We start from the raw sequence: 15,186 nt of genomic DNA, 5'->3' as shown, positions 1-15,186 counted from the left end.
ACAAAAAAAAAAAAGTTATAAAGTCTAACCACGACCATTTGGCCCTTCGCTCCGCCGTTTTTCAGAACTGTCCATTTTTGTGAAGGGATGACATGGACAGCAAAGTTCAAACGGAATTTGCAAGTCCGTGATTGGTTCTAGAGCTTGAATACGTGACTTTGAAATTTAAGAAATTCGCCAAACAGGTAAAACATTTTAATTTTGTGCGGTCAAGGCAGATGTCTCATTGGACAGGTCACATCCTACGTAAGTGGGTGGGGGTTGGTTTTACTTCTTTTAGCAGTCATTGGTCAAAGATTACAAAGCCTCCTTTACTTAATTTCAATTGAAAAATTGGCAAGAGTAGGGTTGTAATAAAGAATGCAAAGCTTGTCATTTTTATTTTCTCGCCAGCTCAATGCAGTTATTGCTGCAACTTAAACCTTTCAGGTCTAAATGACCGCGTAACAAAAATATAGTAAGAGTATATTTTTTACATCGCCAAAATGTTGCTAATCTCCAAAATATGGCACAAGTCCTTTCCTCCTTCTTTTCCTGTTTTAAGGAATGGACACGTTTTCCCAAATGATTGACAAGGGTCTTTTGTTCGTGGTCGAACTGTACTGATGAACAGTGATTATAGAGAACTATCAGTGACTTGCTTTTGAATAACTTTTGGCTCCTGAGACAAAAAACGATCTTTAAAATTTAGTTTGGAAAGGCAAGTGTTCAGGTAAAAATAAAAGATTTTTCAGGCAAGTAATAATTACATACATTGCATTGACAAGACAAAAAATTAAACTTTTTATGATAACCACAGAATTATTTAAAGTTCATTACTAATTTTGTTTTTCTTTTTTACAGTGACAATAAATTGAATTAAATTTTGTTACAAATAATAATGACCATGATATTCTGGAAAATAAACGCTTCATAGTTTGTGTCAGCCTGTGAGGAAGCAGTAATCATCGCGTATTCTTGCGCGCTTTTCCGCGGAAATTTGCCACATATGTCACATTCTTATGAAGATGTAGAGAAAAAACTTGACTAAGAAAAGTAACTACAGTTTTGAAATCATCATTTCTATTATACTCTAATACAGCTCAAAAATCTAACTCATCAGTTTTATTGAAAATTTTCATGTGTATTATTTACATATTCTGTTCTTTTTTTTTCCCGGTGCCTGCTGAAATCTTTAAAGTGTGTAATTACTTATTTTCAAACAGCTAGAAAGTTTTATCGACTTTATCGTCAATAACTACACGCAAAGTTATTGCTTGAGTTTTTTTTTCAAAGGGGAAAAAATTCTGCTTCCCATTTTTAGAGCAGGGGAGTTTATTTTGCAGGAGTTACAACAAAAGTAAATACCATAGTCGTGCTTAATTGCCTAAAAAACTTTCTAAGGATCAGATAGAAGATCGGATCGAAAAAAAAAGACACACACTATTTTGAATTTTTAACCGTTAGAATGTCAAATGTTTTACATTTAAAAAATAAAAAGATAAAAACATTTAAATATTAGAATTCAAATTGCTCCTTCCATTTTCATGATGATAAAATTTTATTTAAAATTCGAAGCGTTAAATTATGTTTCACAAAATTTTTAGGCGTAATTTAGATTTTCAGTCGGAGAAACGCGCTTGTAGAGGCGCACATTCTTAACACGCATTTTTTTTTTTTTTTTAGCTTCACTTCCATTATTTATGTAGTCTCACAAAAACATACAATCAAACTATATGCAATAAGCAGACTGTAAGTAGTAATCAACCAATTTTTTGTTTTAAATACAAAGCGTTAAATTACGTTTTATTAAATTTTAAAGCGTAATTTAGATTTTCGGGGGTTATTAGTGGGGATTAGTGGATAAAATACGCTCGTTGAGGCATTAAACAGATTCTTAGTACACTAAGACATTTTGTGTAACCTTAATCTATAAAATCGGAGGCAGCTTAGCTGCCTCCACTGCTCTGGAGTAACTTAACTATATCTGGTGTAACGTTACACGTCATTTGTGGAAGGTTACACTATGGTGATGTAACTATAGCGTAACGTCTCACTCATTTCTGCTGAAGGTTACACCAGAATTGTCTGTATGCTTACAGAGAAATTGTTTGAATGGTTACGCGTTAGCAAAAATTAAGCTTTCAAATGACTTTCTTCGCTGGGTTCTCATGTTTAATTGTAAGTAAATTAAAACTTCAAGTTAACTATTCGATGGTTTAAATTATCCAGTTAAATTAAATAATCAAGTGATCATTTCTTGCTATACGTTTTAAATTGAGAGTACAAAAATAAGTTATTAGGTTACAATGCTTGAAAATTCTTTATAACATTATAGATAAAAATGTCCTCCTGGAAACCCCTTCGTTACACCTCTTGCTTTTAATTATTCGTTTGTTCAATATTTATCATGCTTTTTTACCAACCAATATACACCAATTATTTATTAATTCAAATGTACAAACAAGACATTTTTATTGCACTAAGAGAGGAAATAACCTGATTGGTGTCCGAACCCACAACGCGAGTCTCACTGACAGGTCGTAAAGCAACTGCTTTTACCGCTCTGCCACAAAGGTCGGTTTTCATTTTGCTAATAAGAGTTTATCTGTTTTGAGGCGAGTCTGATCTTTATGCATGCGCTTTGAATTCTACTGAAACTTTTGTGCAAGGTTCCTCTAACAGTTTGAGTTTTTAAAACAATGATACTACACAGAATTCGCGTCGCGTTACACCCATTAATACCGCGTTAACCCATAGTAACCATACCCTTTTTTTTGCAATGTGAAAATGAAGGAATAGAAGTTGGAATTCATTCAAAATTCAGTTGATGAAGTTGAAGAAATAAAATAAGAATTTTATTGCAGAGCTTATGTCGCACTTTAATTAATTCAACACTTTTTTCAATTGCCATTGATTTTTAAATTCTACTCGTCTACTTTAAACATTACCTATGGATTTTTTGAAGAAATAAAATTTGCTTAGAGAAACATTCCACTATTTTTTCTCTCTTATCTACTGTGTAGATTCAGCACTTTACCAATACAAGTTCTGAACATTTTTCATTTAAAAGCTCCCAAGAGACATTTATTCACCACCACTTACTTTGTCGGTAGAACTCTTAATTTCCGTTTTAGGAAATTTCTTGATATTTCATCCAAACGCATTACGCTCTATCCAAAAGAATTTCAAAACGTTTTTCATTTAGCGCAATCTACTTGTGAACCTAATATTTGCACAATCTCTCTCAATGGAGAGTAGAGAATGGGAAGTGGCATTTTTGTTTTCAAATTATTCATAGCAACTATTTGAAATCTTATCTATTAAAGTGGTATATTCTGTCACATTGAAAGACTGGTAGTTTAAAGACGCTAGATAGGGCTCTACAATGCACTCATTTGGTTTTTGAATTAACTTCTTGTGTTTCTTGTAAAGTATGAATTTAAGTTTTGCTGTTAACTTCTGACTACCAAACGGCATGACCTTGAGGGTCACGGATTTCGACAAAATTGTAGGTATATGTCCATTCTCACTAGGTATGAGTCCAGGTAAAGCGGTTTGACTGCTTAGGCCCTAGTTCGACCACAACGAAGTTGCTAAATTGGACAGCAAGCAGACAACAAGTTGCTAAATTGGACCCAGAAATGTAATAGAATTTCCTTTAGATTTACCATTTTTATCCCTTTTTCTGCTATTCTACTACAGGTAGGTTATTCAGCAAGATTTATAAAAACGTTTCAAAAGAAAGCCCACATAGGACCTCATCTTTTGACGCGTTTTACACAAAACTGAAAATGTCCACTTACATCCTTTTGCTTTTCAAGGTTTCAACTGTTGTTATCTTTACTATGCTTCTTTCATTAAGTGCATCTGTTTTTCAGAAACCAACTTCCGAACATTTGTTCCAAATTTGTACATACCTTCCATTTAATAATTCACTTATTTAATCATTCATTGATTTATTTTCTTATTCATTCACTATTTTATTCACTCTTGCTCACGTAAACGTTTTTTTATTTATTTTCTCGTTTATAGGCCTACATCTATTAATTTATTCAATCATTAATTTATTTATTCATTTGATCAAAAACATTTTTAATAATCAAATAAAAAATACTTCATTAGAAAATCTTCCAATTTCACTGTGCCCCATAAAAAGTAAGAAAGAGAAGAATTTTCCGCACTCACTTCTTTTTGAGTCACTTCCGTCCCACAAAAAGGTTGAGGATCTGAATTTCCAAACCTTCACATAAAAAGTTTCATTTCAAAAAGCTAAAAAGTGTTTTCATGGTAAACCACATTAAATTAGTCATAAGATCTAAGATAAATCACCATTCAGGAATGCCTGAAAATAAAATGCTAAATTTTCAAATTATACTTTAAAATTTTCTCTTTTGTATTCAGTAAAAATAAGCTAACTAGCTGCCCAAATACTGGAAGACTGAGAGCTTAGTGACATACCTTTATTAATTTTATAACTTTGTCTTCTCATTTCGTTCTGAACTTTATTTTTCTAATTTAATTTTGACAGATTACTTCCGAAAAGAGATTTTTAAATATATTTCCCAGAATAACCGAGGTGGATCTAGTAAGACGTTCGTCTTGAACTATTATTTTAATGCAGCAAAATGAGTGCAAATTATTGTCTGACAAAATTCTTTTTGCTGGATGATAGTCATTACGTTTGCAAAGCTGGAAGAGTAGAATAATTTCCTTTCTTCCAACTTCTAAATAGTGGTGGATTAAGCTCCCTTAAGAATCCATTGCGCATCTTCGTTTGAATCATTTCTTCATATAATTGAACATAAATTCTAAAAATTGAGCAGATTACGTTTTCACAATGAATTTTCTTTAAAACCAAATTTACTGATATGGAATTCTAATAGTTACTATTGAAAAATATTAGATTGAAAAAGAATGCACAATTAGTACCATGTCAGATCAAAAGAAAAAATAATCGTTTTGCCAAACAATAGAATGAAGTTGATGACTCGGTTACTGCTTTAAGTCATCCAAATACATTAACTTAAATGACTTTTGTAATTAAAAAAAAAAAACATTTTTTAAAACCTCATATCATGTTTTCGTTGTGTGTACTCAAAACTAATTTCACTTTATTCTGCATTGGTTTTAATTTTTTACAGATTCTATGAGCAACACAAATTATAGTCCACCCGCGAAAATGTAGCACCTGTCAGTCCGTTCACAAACGAGTTGAATCTTTAAAATGGACAGAGAAGGAAAAAAAAAAGAGTACCATATAAACGAGTTCAGCAAAATTTTGGCGACGTGAGTGCATTTTTTGGTTACTTATCGAGTTGACGATATGAATTTTAATAAATTATTTTCAAATAAAAAAAAGAACCGACTTCAAAAAACAAAGAGGAACTAAAAGATAAAAAATAATTGGTCATCCTTAGATAGAATTCAATACCCATACGTATAAATCAAATTTATTTTACCATTCCAGTACAAAAATAAACTAAACTAAACACTCAATTATAAAATAAACACTGATTTTAATTACTATAAGATGAAATATTTTAATACCTAACTAATTATATACGATATCTTAATTTTTAATAACCATTTGAAGTCGGGGCCTCCTATAAACTACTACCTAACGTAACTGAGTAGATTTAGTTTTAAAGACTTGCGCGTTTTGTTAAATTAGTGTTTAACTCAGGATTTGGTGGATTGTCAGTTACGTTAGGAAGTAGTTTATAGGAGGTAGCGACTTCAAATGGTTATTAAAATTAAGATATCGTATATAATTAGTTGGGTATTAAAATACTTTATCGTGCAGTAATTAAAATCAGTGTTTATTTTATAATTGGGTGTTTAGTTTAATGATTTTTGTACTAGAATGGTAAAATAAATTTGATTTATACGTTTGGGTAGGAAATCATATGTAAGTATGACCAATTATTTTTTACTTCTTATTCCTCTCTGTTTTTTGAAGTCGGTTCTTTTTTTATTTGAAAAAAATTTATTTTTTGCTTTTTAGTGGTGTAAATATAAAATAAGTATAGAGGGTAGAGTATGTGGTATACTCCTTACGTAACTCTCGAATGAGAAAGCGTCGAGCACAGCAGTCTGAAAACAGCAAAGATGAGCAAAATAGAGAAATAAATAGAGCACAGCCCTCTCAGAGACTTCCGAAGATTGTGAAGAAAGGCTTTTTCAAATGCGCAATTTTTTTCAAAGAAAATTGTCTTCATCATCAGTTTAACTTTATTAAAGTATGCTTTTCGAAAAAAAATCACGAGTCACTAAAAAACAACAGAAATCGCTTTAACTTTAAATATAGAATTTGAAGAGGTTTCTTGATTTTTCAAGGATCCCATCTTCAGATATGACCTTATGACCATCGGATCACCTAGGAAGTACAGTGAAACCTCAATAAGTAGTCGACCGGTTAAGTGGTCACTCCGTTTAAGTGGTCGTTTTTCTTTGGTCCCAAATAGGTCTCATTCACAGTAATGTAAAATGATCCTCCTTTACTGGTCACCAAATTTCATTTTACCCGGTTAACTAGTCACTCAAAAGTTGTTTTCTAAAATTCCTTTTCCTTATCGGATCTTAGAAAATAGTGTTGGACTTGTTTGATAGTCATTTTTCCTTGAAATCTCGATCCTCCGTTCTAGTCGTTCAAAGCATACTTCTTGCTGTGACTCTGCCGAGCGCCAAGAGTATGAATCAAACTCCTTTCAGGCAAGACATACGATATCTAATACCTGGAGAAAGTTAGGCAGTATTTAACATCCGTTCAAGGAACTACAAACACAGAATTTAAAGCTTGATGTATGTTAGAAGAGATCATTCTTTTCCGTAAGCAACAACTTCATGAGTCAACATTGAAGGATTGTATTAATGTACCGTAACTACATTAAAAAAAGTTGTTGTTATTTAGTAATTTGTAAGTAAGAGAAAATAAAACAAAGTAACTGTCATTAGTATTTTTCCCCCCCTTTTTAATATTTCCACTAATTTATAGACATCTACTGCCATTCATGAATAATATTTGTAAGGCTTTTTTTTTTCTTCCTTAATTTCCCACTCCACTTAAGTAGTCACTCCACATAAGTGGTCAAAAATTATACGATTGGCACTAAAAACTGATCTTTGTTTCTCACCAGGATTTATTTGTGCGCTAATTTTGTTCTAACCATTAAAATATCAATGACTTTCCTAACTATTTTATGTTTCACAATAATACGTATCACGTAACTTGTGAAAAAGTCACATTTCTCTTTACTTGTCCCCGTTATAGATCAACACCACACGAGAAACAGAGTATCTACTGTGATGTTATATATATGAAGCTCAAAATACTACCAGAGCAATGATATTAAATGAATTTCCTGTTTGCTTCAGAGGAGTCTTTATTCAAAATTTGCGATATGACTACTAATGTGATTAATACAGGGGAAATATTTAGGTGGTAGTACTCCCCCAAAGCTAGAGCCCCTTTAAAAAGGAAAAATATCCCTCAACCCCCCCGCCAAGGGGCACCCCTGATTAATATTAATTTTTTATGGTACTTTCTTTAACAGTGATTAAAGAAAGTACCTTTGTTTTCTGGCACTTTTTTTAACAATGGTTCAATATTGAAATTAAATGAATATTGTTTTTTGCTCATAACTTTCTTCTAAAGAACAAATATAGTGAAGTGAAGATTGAGACCTAATTTAGATTACTCCTTTCCATTAAACAAAAAAACCATAAAAATCGTTTCTCTAAGTGAGACGCTATGAATTCACAAACAACAAAGCGCGAGTAAGAAATTTGAAGTGTTCCCTCAATTTCTCCAGGATCTCTCATATCCGGAGTTAACGACCATCAAACGACCGGGAGAAGTATACTGTTTCAAACACGAAAAGAATTTCCTAACCGGTCCAGGCGTCATCTAATAATCGGGGAGCATAGTACATAAAAAAATTCCAACGAATTCTTAATTAGTATTGCCGTAACTGTAAATTAAACTGACGGCATCATGAAATATTAAATCTAAAATACTTGTCAAACTTCAGAAATCGGACACAAGTTACGATATATTTATTAAGGAATATAAATTTAATCGTAGACGGCAGGGGGGGGGGGATTTTTATCTTTATTTCCCCTTGAATTGAACACTAAATATATTTCAAAACTGTAATATTAAAAAAAACTTAAATGACTAATTGAAGTTATTTATTAATAAAATATTTTTTATAATAATTTAATTAATTCAACTACACTCTGTCGCAAAAAAATATATGCACCCAGAAGAATTAGAGCCACAATCATGAAACGCGGCACAAATGCAGTTTGGTAGCAGATATGCAAATGATTAAAATTTCAGCGCCAATGAAACGAGGGTAAGCGCACTATGAGCATGTGAATTGCGCAGGTAGGAGAGTTTAAAAGCATCAGTACTTGTACCGTAGAGCTATTCAATCGAATCTGTTCACTTTGGTAGACTGTATTGTGACTTAAGATGCCTCTAAGACGTAACCGGCGGTAGCTAGAACAGCTGACGAAGTTTGATAGGGGCCATATTATTGGGCCTCAGAGAAACAGGTTGGTCAAACAGGAGTATCGGCCGTCACCTGGGTCGGAGTGATATGGTAGTTGCTCGATGTTAGCAACAGTGGATCACGAATGAGAGCGTACCGTCACAGAGGGTCAGGGCGTTCCAGGAACCCAAATGAACGCGAGGATCGCGCAATCAGAAGAACGGCCACGTCGGCAACGACAACGTCGCTAGCATCAATTCAATGCCACTTACCTCCTTCCAGGCATCCGGTGGTATCAAGGAAAACCATTAGGAGACGACTGGCCGAAGTTTGCTTAAGGAGCCGACGTCCATTAAGACGCTTGTCACTGACCCCACATCACAGGCAGTGTCGAGTGGATTTTTGCCGACCTCGGACAGCTTGGAGTGTAACAGTCTGGAGGCGTGTGATCTTCAGCGATGAATCCCGATTCAGTCTCAGTGCTGATGATCACCGTACACGTGTGTGGAGGCGCACCGGCCAGCGCTCCAATCCGGCATTTGTTGTCGAGCGGCATACAGCCATTTCACAAGGTGTGACAGTGTGGGGAACGATTTCTTGTTACACACGATCAACTCTAGATGTTCTCCAAGGCATTTTTACAGCTCGCAGATACATGGAGAGTATTTTAACGCAGATTTTTCTGCTTATGCTATCAAGTCGCCCAGATGCCATTTATCCGCAGGACAATGCTCGTCCATATACTACGCGTCTCTCTTAACATTGTCTTCAGGGATATGACGTACTCCCACGACCCGCCAGGTCATCAGACCTTTCACCAATAGAGCATGTCTGGACGTGCTGGGAAGGCAACTGCAGCCATTCCGGGATACAGGGGAATTAACGACGCAGTTGCAAAGATTATGGCATGATCTTCCGCGGGGGTTATAAGTGACCTAATTGCTTCGATGCCATGTCGTGTTTCGGCTTGTATAGCTGCCAGAGATGGCTTTACTACTTACTGATTTGCAACCTTTTGCATGCTGTAACTGCTTGATAAAATTATCTTTTACTCTGAATTTTTAATCATCTTCTTATCTCCTTATACAGTACATGCCTGCCAAGTTTCGTTAGTGTAGCTCAACTTCTTCTGGGTGCATATATTTTTTTGCGAAAGAGTGTATTTTCGAAGCAAAATACATTTAATTTACTGATTTGCTACATGAGTAATAAATGCATTATTAAGACTATAATTAAAATCAACAGGCGGCACCGTGAAAATCAAACATCGCGATGCGTGAGAATTAAATTTTTTTCAAACAAGATTCCTCCGTCGAACAAATGCACTGTTTACGCCAAAACCACGTGACCTGTGACGTGCGCGCAGCTAACGAAAGTTGGTCTACGTAGCAACAACGTATGAAATTTAAAGTTTTTTAGATTTTTCCGAGACCCCTCATCAGATCCAGACAAAATTTACATGGGACCATTTGGGAAAAAAGACCCTTTCAAAAAAAAGGATTTTTTCAAATCGGTCAATATTCTGGGAGAAATACGAAAACATACATAAAAAGCCGCAAGACGAAATCATAACCTCCTTTTTTGAAGTCGGTTAAAAAGAAGCAACATTGTAGCAAATTACTCGAAATTTACCGGATACAACATTTAATTTATTGTTTTATGATTTATTCGCAATTCAAATAAACTGTGGAGGTGTTGCAGTCTCTGAAGACTGGTGCCAGAAGTAAATAAAACAAGGTCAACTTTCTTACGTAGAAAGTGACATCTAATGAAACATAAAAATAGTCCACGCAAAATCGAAATGTTTTACTTTTTTGGCTAATTTCTTAAATATCCGCAAGGTGGCGTAATCATCACTATTGCAACCCTAGTTTCGCCCATCCGTTCTTCAGTTGTCTTCAGCGTATCGCAGTTTCATGAAAGTGGACGGTTCTAAAATGAAGTATTTGTCAAGTGCCATCTTCGGACCCCAGACTCTAGTGATATACCGCTTTAAACCATGTCTTTCTAAGATAAATAAATACCTTTGTGCTGAACAGTAATGTAAGACGAACAACGTTAGAAGAAGCACAAATTTGCAAATTACAGCAGACACGTGTTTCGGCGTTACAGGGAACGCCTTTTTCAATGCAAAAAATAATAAGCTTATGGATGAAAAGACATTCGACAAAAGCCAAGGGAGGGGGAGTCAACATTTTCATCGGGCCTATGGTGCTTGCGCATCTTTACCCGGATTCAATGAAAGGTAGAGTGAGAGGGGAAAGGGATGGTAAGTTGATTTAGCCTCCAGGCATTTAGGATGCCTGGGAAAAGGGGAAAAATTTTGGGCCATGGGCTGACATGGCGACTAGGGGGCTGGGGGGAGCATCTTGATGAAGTCCATGAAGCGGGCAAACAGGGAACTGTCCGGGCTTCTGGTTTCCTTGGCTGGAGGTCTCCTCTGGGGGGGGGGGGGGGCTTGGGACGTCTCGGACACCCTCGACTGGAAGCAAGATGTTTCCCGCTGCAGTTGACGCAGGTGGGTTCCACGTCTCGGGGCTTCGGGCATTGTCGGCTGTCGTGGTCGCCTGAGCATTTGAAACATCTGGGAGGCAGGTGGCATGTGTGGGCTGAGTGATTGAATCTTTGGCAATTGTAGCATTGCGTCACGTTGAACGCCTTCCGTCTTGGCTCTTCAATTTTGATTCTGAAGTAGGATAGGGTTTGAAGGTTGTAGAAAAAGCCAAGAGCAGACAAGCATGCAGCTTAAAAGATAAAAACAGCAGATTAGCCAAACACCAATGAACAAAGTTATAAACCAATCAGGAACCAATAGGAATGCAAGCAAAGGCTTCTCTTAGGTATAAAACCCAGAAAGAAAGATTTCAATTGGACAAAGATTAAGCCGAAGCTTAAACAAAAAGAAAAGAAATTGTCAGTAACCGTGAACCGCAAGAAAGGAAAAGCTGAATGGAAAACTATGAAATAAAATAAACAGAAACAAAAAAATATTCGAAAAAAGGAAAAAAAGATAAATAGAAGAAAATTGGGAGAGGGGGATGTCAACAAGACAAAAAGGTAAAAATAAACAAAAGAAGATAGATAAACATGAATGGGAAAAAGGGGGGGGGGAATAGTGAAAGGACAGTATTAAAGATATGGGAGCCAAATGTTGGAAAAATATGGAACTGCACTAAGATCGTTAACTAAGTTAGAACTGTTCCTCAAAATATGAAAGGATTCCCAAAAGTCAAGATCTGTTGAATTGGGGCATTTTTGGATAATCTGATAAGAGTTAAAATCAAAAGAGTGATTCGAATCCCAACAATGTTGAGCAATACTAGACATTTAATTGTTGTTTTTTCACATAATTTCGATGCTCATTCAAGCGAATTTTTAAAGCACGCCGAGTCTGTCCAATATAGGCAAGTTTACAACTACAATTAATTCTATAAATTCCAACAATTAAATAAGTCTAGTATATTGCTCAACATTGTTAGGATTCTAATCACTCTTTTGATTTTAACTCTTATCAGATTATCCAAAAATGCCCCAATTCATCAGATCTTGACTTTTGGGAATCCTTTCATATTTTGAGAAACAGTTCTAACTTAGTTAACGATCTTAGTGCAGTTCCATATTTTTCCAACATTTGGCTCCCATATCTTTAATACTGTCCTTTCCCCATTCCCCCCCCCCCCTTTTTTCCCATTCATGTTTATCTATCTTCCTTTGTTTATTTTTACCTTTTTGTCTTGTTGACATCCCCCCCTCCCAATTTTCTTCTATTTATCTTTTTTTCCTTTTTTCGAATATTTTTTTGTTTCTGTTTATTTTATTTCATGGTTTTCCATTCAGCATTTCCTTTCTTGCGGTTCACGGTCACTGACAATTTCTTTTCTTTTTGTTTAAGCTTCGGCTTAATCTTTGTCCAATTGAATTCTTTCTTTCTGGGTTTCGTACCTAAGAGAAAGCTCTTGGCCTTTGCTTGCATTCCTATTGGTTCCTGATTGGTTTATAACTTTGTCATTGGTGTTTGGCTAATCCGCTGTTTTTATCTTTTAAGCTGCATGCTTGTCTGCTCTTGGCTTTTGTCGGATGTCTTTTCATCCATGAGCTCATTATTTTTTGCATTGAAAAAGGCGTTCTTTGTAACGCCGAAACACGTGTCTGCTGTAATTTGCAAATTTGTGCTTCTTCTAACGTTATTCGTCTTACATTACATGTCTTACTACTTTTAAAGCATTTTAAAAATAAATCGAATAAATAAATATAAATAAAACTGAAAAACCAATGGACAAAAAATCCCTTTATGTTCAGAATTTATCTATATGCTAATGCAAAAAAATAAAATTAAAATTTCTGACTAATGAGTTTTACCCCACGTATCTTAGTGCTGAAACTTGAGCCCAATGATTTTATGAACGATTATCTTCGTTTTACGAAGTACGTTGTTTCGCGTTAAAAAACAAATTCTTTTTAATTTAAATGATAAATATTTTCTATAATTGTTGCTAACTTAAGTTGTCTTTTGATTAGAATTCAAAAAAAAAAAAAAAAGTTTCAAGATCAATATAATATATTCAATTAAACCAAAAATTAAATTAACCATTGCCTAAATTTAAGCTATTTATGCCAGAATAATCTGCATTTTCTTAAAAACCAACATAATTTGGGTCTTCCTTACCTTCATTCACTGTTACCATTACTAGAATATTGCTTTTCTAATTCTTCTGTAAGTTTCGCTTCTTGTGGGTTTTCTCAAACTAGATTAACTTAGTTCCCGGGTTCTTGGTCTGAAAAATGCTGTCAAAGGTTTTTTCTTTACGAAAAAAATGAATAAACTACTAATAACTATTAATTAAGAGAACTTTCTTGGAAAGATTAATTCAATTTATCGCTCCATTCTTAAAAAAAAAAAAAAAAAAAAAACATAAAAAAAAAAAAAAACAATAACGTTGCAGACTTATGAAAAATTACTCAGAGCTGCCAAAACAACAATAAAATTTTCTTCTGAAATAAATTTTTCCAAAATAAATGTACCTTAGGGTGGCTCAAAAAAACCAAGAGTCACCCACTATTTTTTTAGACGTAATAATAGTATTGTGCTGTAAAAGTTTTAGCTTCTTGCTCAAATTTTGAGTGGGCGCTCAATGACCCCTTAATTTAACATTAGCCGTAGCATAAAAAAGTCACAAATTTAGAAACATTTAATTTCTACAGCTGTTTTTTTTTTACAGTAAATAATTATTTTATTGCAATGTATATGCATATAACTCGTGTGTATTATAATATGTAGCATTGTTTTTTCAGTTCAATGTATGTTTTAACCCCCTCCCCATACTTGGGAAATTTTGGGGAGGGGGTTGAGTACCCTCTGGCAGTTGAAATAGGAAGCTAAAATTATTCCAGTATATTACTATCCACTAGTCTAAAAGCACTGAGTGGTGTCCTGTTATCCAGAAGAAACCATTTTTTAACGTGTATTGTTGAACCACCCTAATGTACCTTGTAATACTTTTATAAAATTTGAATGGAAACAGGTGCTATTTGTAAGTTATAAATGAAAATAAGAAAATATAGATAGTATTAAAACTATCGAAACCGGTCCAACGAACCCCGACTGTCCCTATTAACAAACTATGTAGAGATTCTTTTTAAACCTTTTTTTTATGTTCCAGGCATATTTCTTTAGAATTTAGACTCTCTATAGAAATTATGAACATTTCGAATAAATTCCTCAAAGAATTCACGCTGTTTTTATGAATAAACACATTCCTCTACCTAAACAAGTTTCTTGAAATGCAACAATTCTGTAAATTCTGTAACTACTGTTGCTGGTAAACAGCATTTGCATTCGTTTTCTCAAAACAACTATCACAATAACTGACAAAGAGGGAAGCAGATATTTTTACAGCTTTCCGTGTATCTTTTTTTTTTTTTTTTTTTTTTTTTTTAAGAAATGAGATTTTTTCTCTATTTACAAACTCACAAAAACTTATTTGAAAACTGTACATTATATTCTCTGCTTCTTTAAAACAACTTTAAGAAATTTAGCATAGTTCAAAGCTGTTTCCTTCTCAAAATATTTACGAATCTTTAGAATTAAGATAAAATATTTGCTGTAAGTATGCATGAATAATTTGAAATGCGTTGTGAACAGAATTTCAAGAAAAGTATTTAAAGTAAAATAATATCAAAATTTTGTTCGCATGCTGTAAATAAGCCGTAGAACCCTTTATAGCAAATGAAATTTATTCAAGAATATATACTTTTTATTTTATGTTTTTAGAATTCTTCGAACGATATGTAACGGCATTTTGAACCAAAATGGATTCAATACAATTTTCACCCAGAAAAAGTATTCGACATTTTATGCCTTACCGTAAAATTGACTATTTTATGGCCTATTTGCAACTGATAAAGCGGTTTTTTTTTAAACTGAAAAAAAGCCTTATCAGTACATGGGCGCTTGTGAAAATTTCGTTTTACTTTTTAGAAAGGATACTTCTTGAAAAGTAAAACGATGTCAAATCTAACTCTTCTTTCCAAGCAGATTCAGGCAATTGAACAGCTTACTTTTGTATAGTTGGTATTTTTTATGTATAAGTCTACCCAGTAGTCAATTATTTAAAAAAACAATTTAGCTTGCAGAAAAAAAAAACGTTCATATTAGTGCTTGCAGTGCCATGGCTTGAGAATCCATTGCATTTAAAAAAGTATTTTCAGA

The sequence above is a fragment of the Uloborus diversus genome, chromosome 6, assembly GCF_026930045.1.
Source record: "Uloborus diversus isolate 005 chromosome 6, Udiv.v.3.1, whole genome shotgun sequence".
Classification (NCBI taxonomy): Eukaryota; Metazoa; Arthropoda; class Arachnida; order Araneae; family Uloboridae; genus Uloborus; species Uloborus diversus.
Note: the sequence above shows the minus strand (reverse complement) of the source record.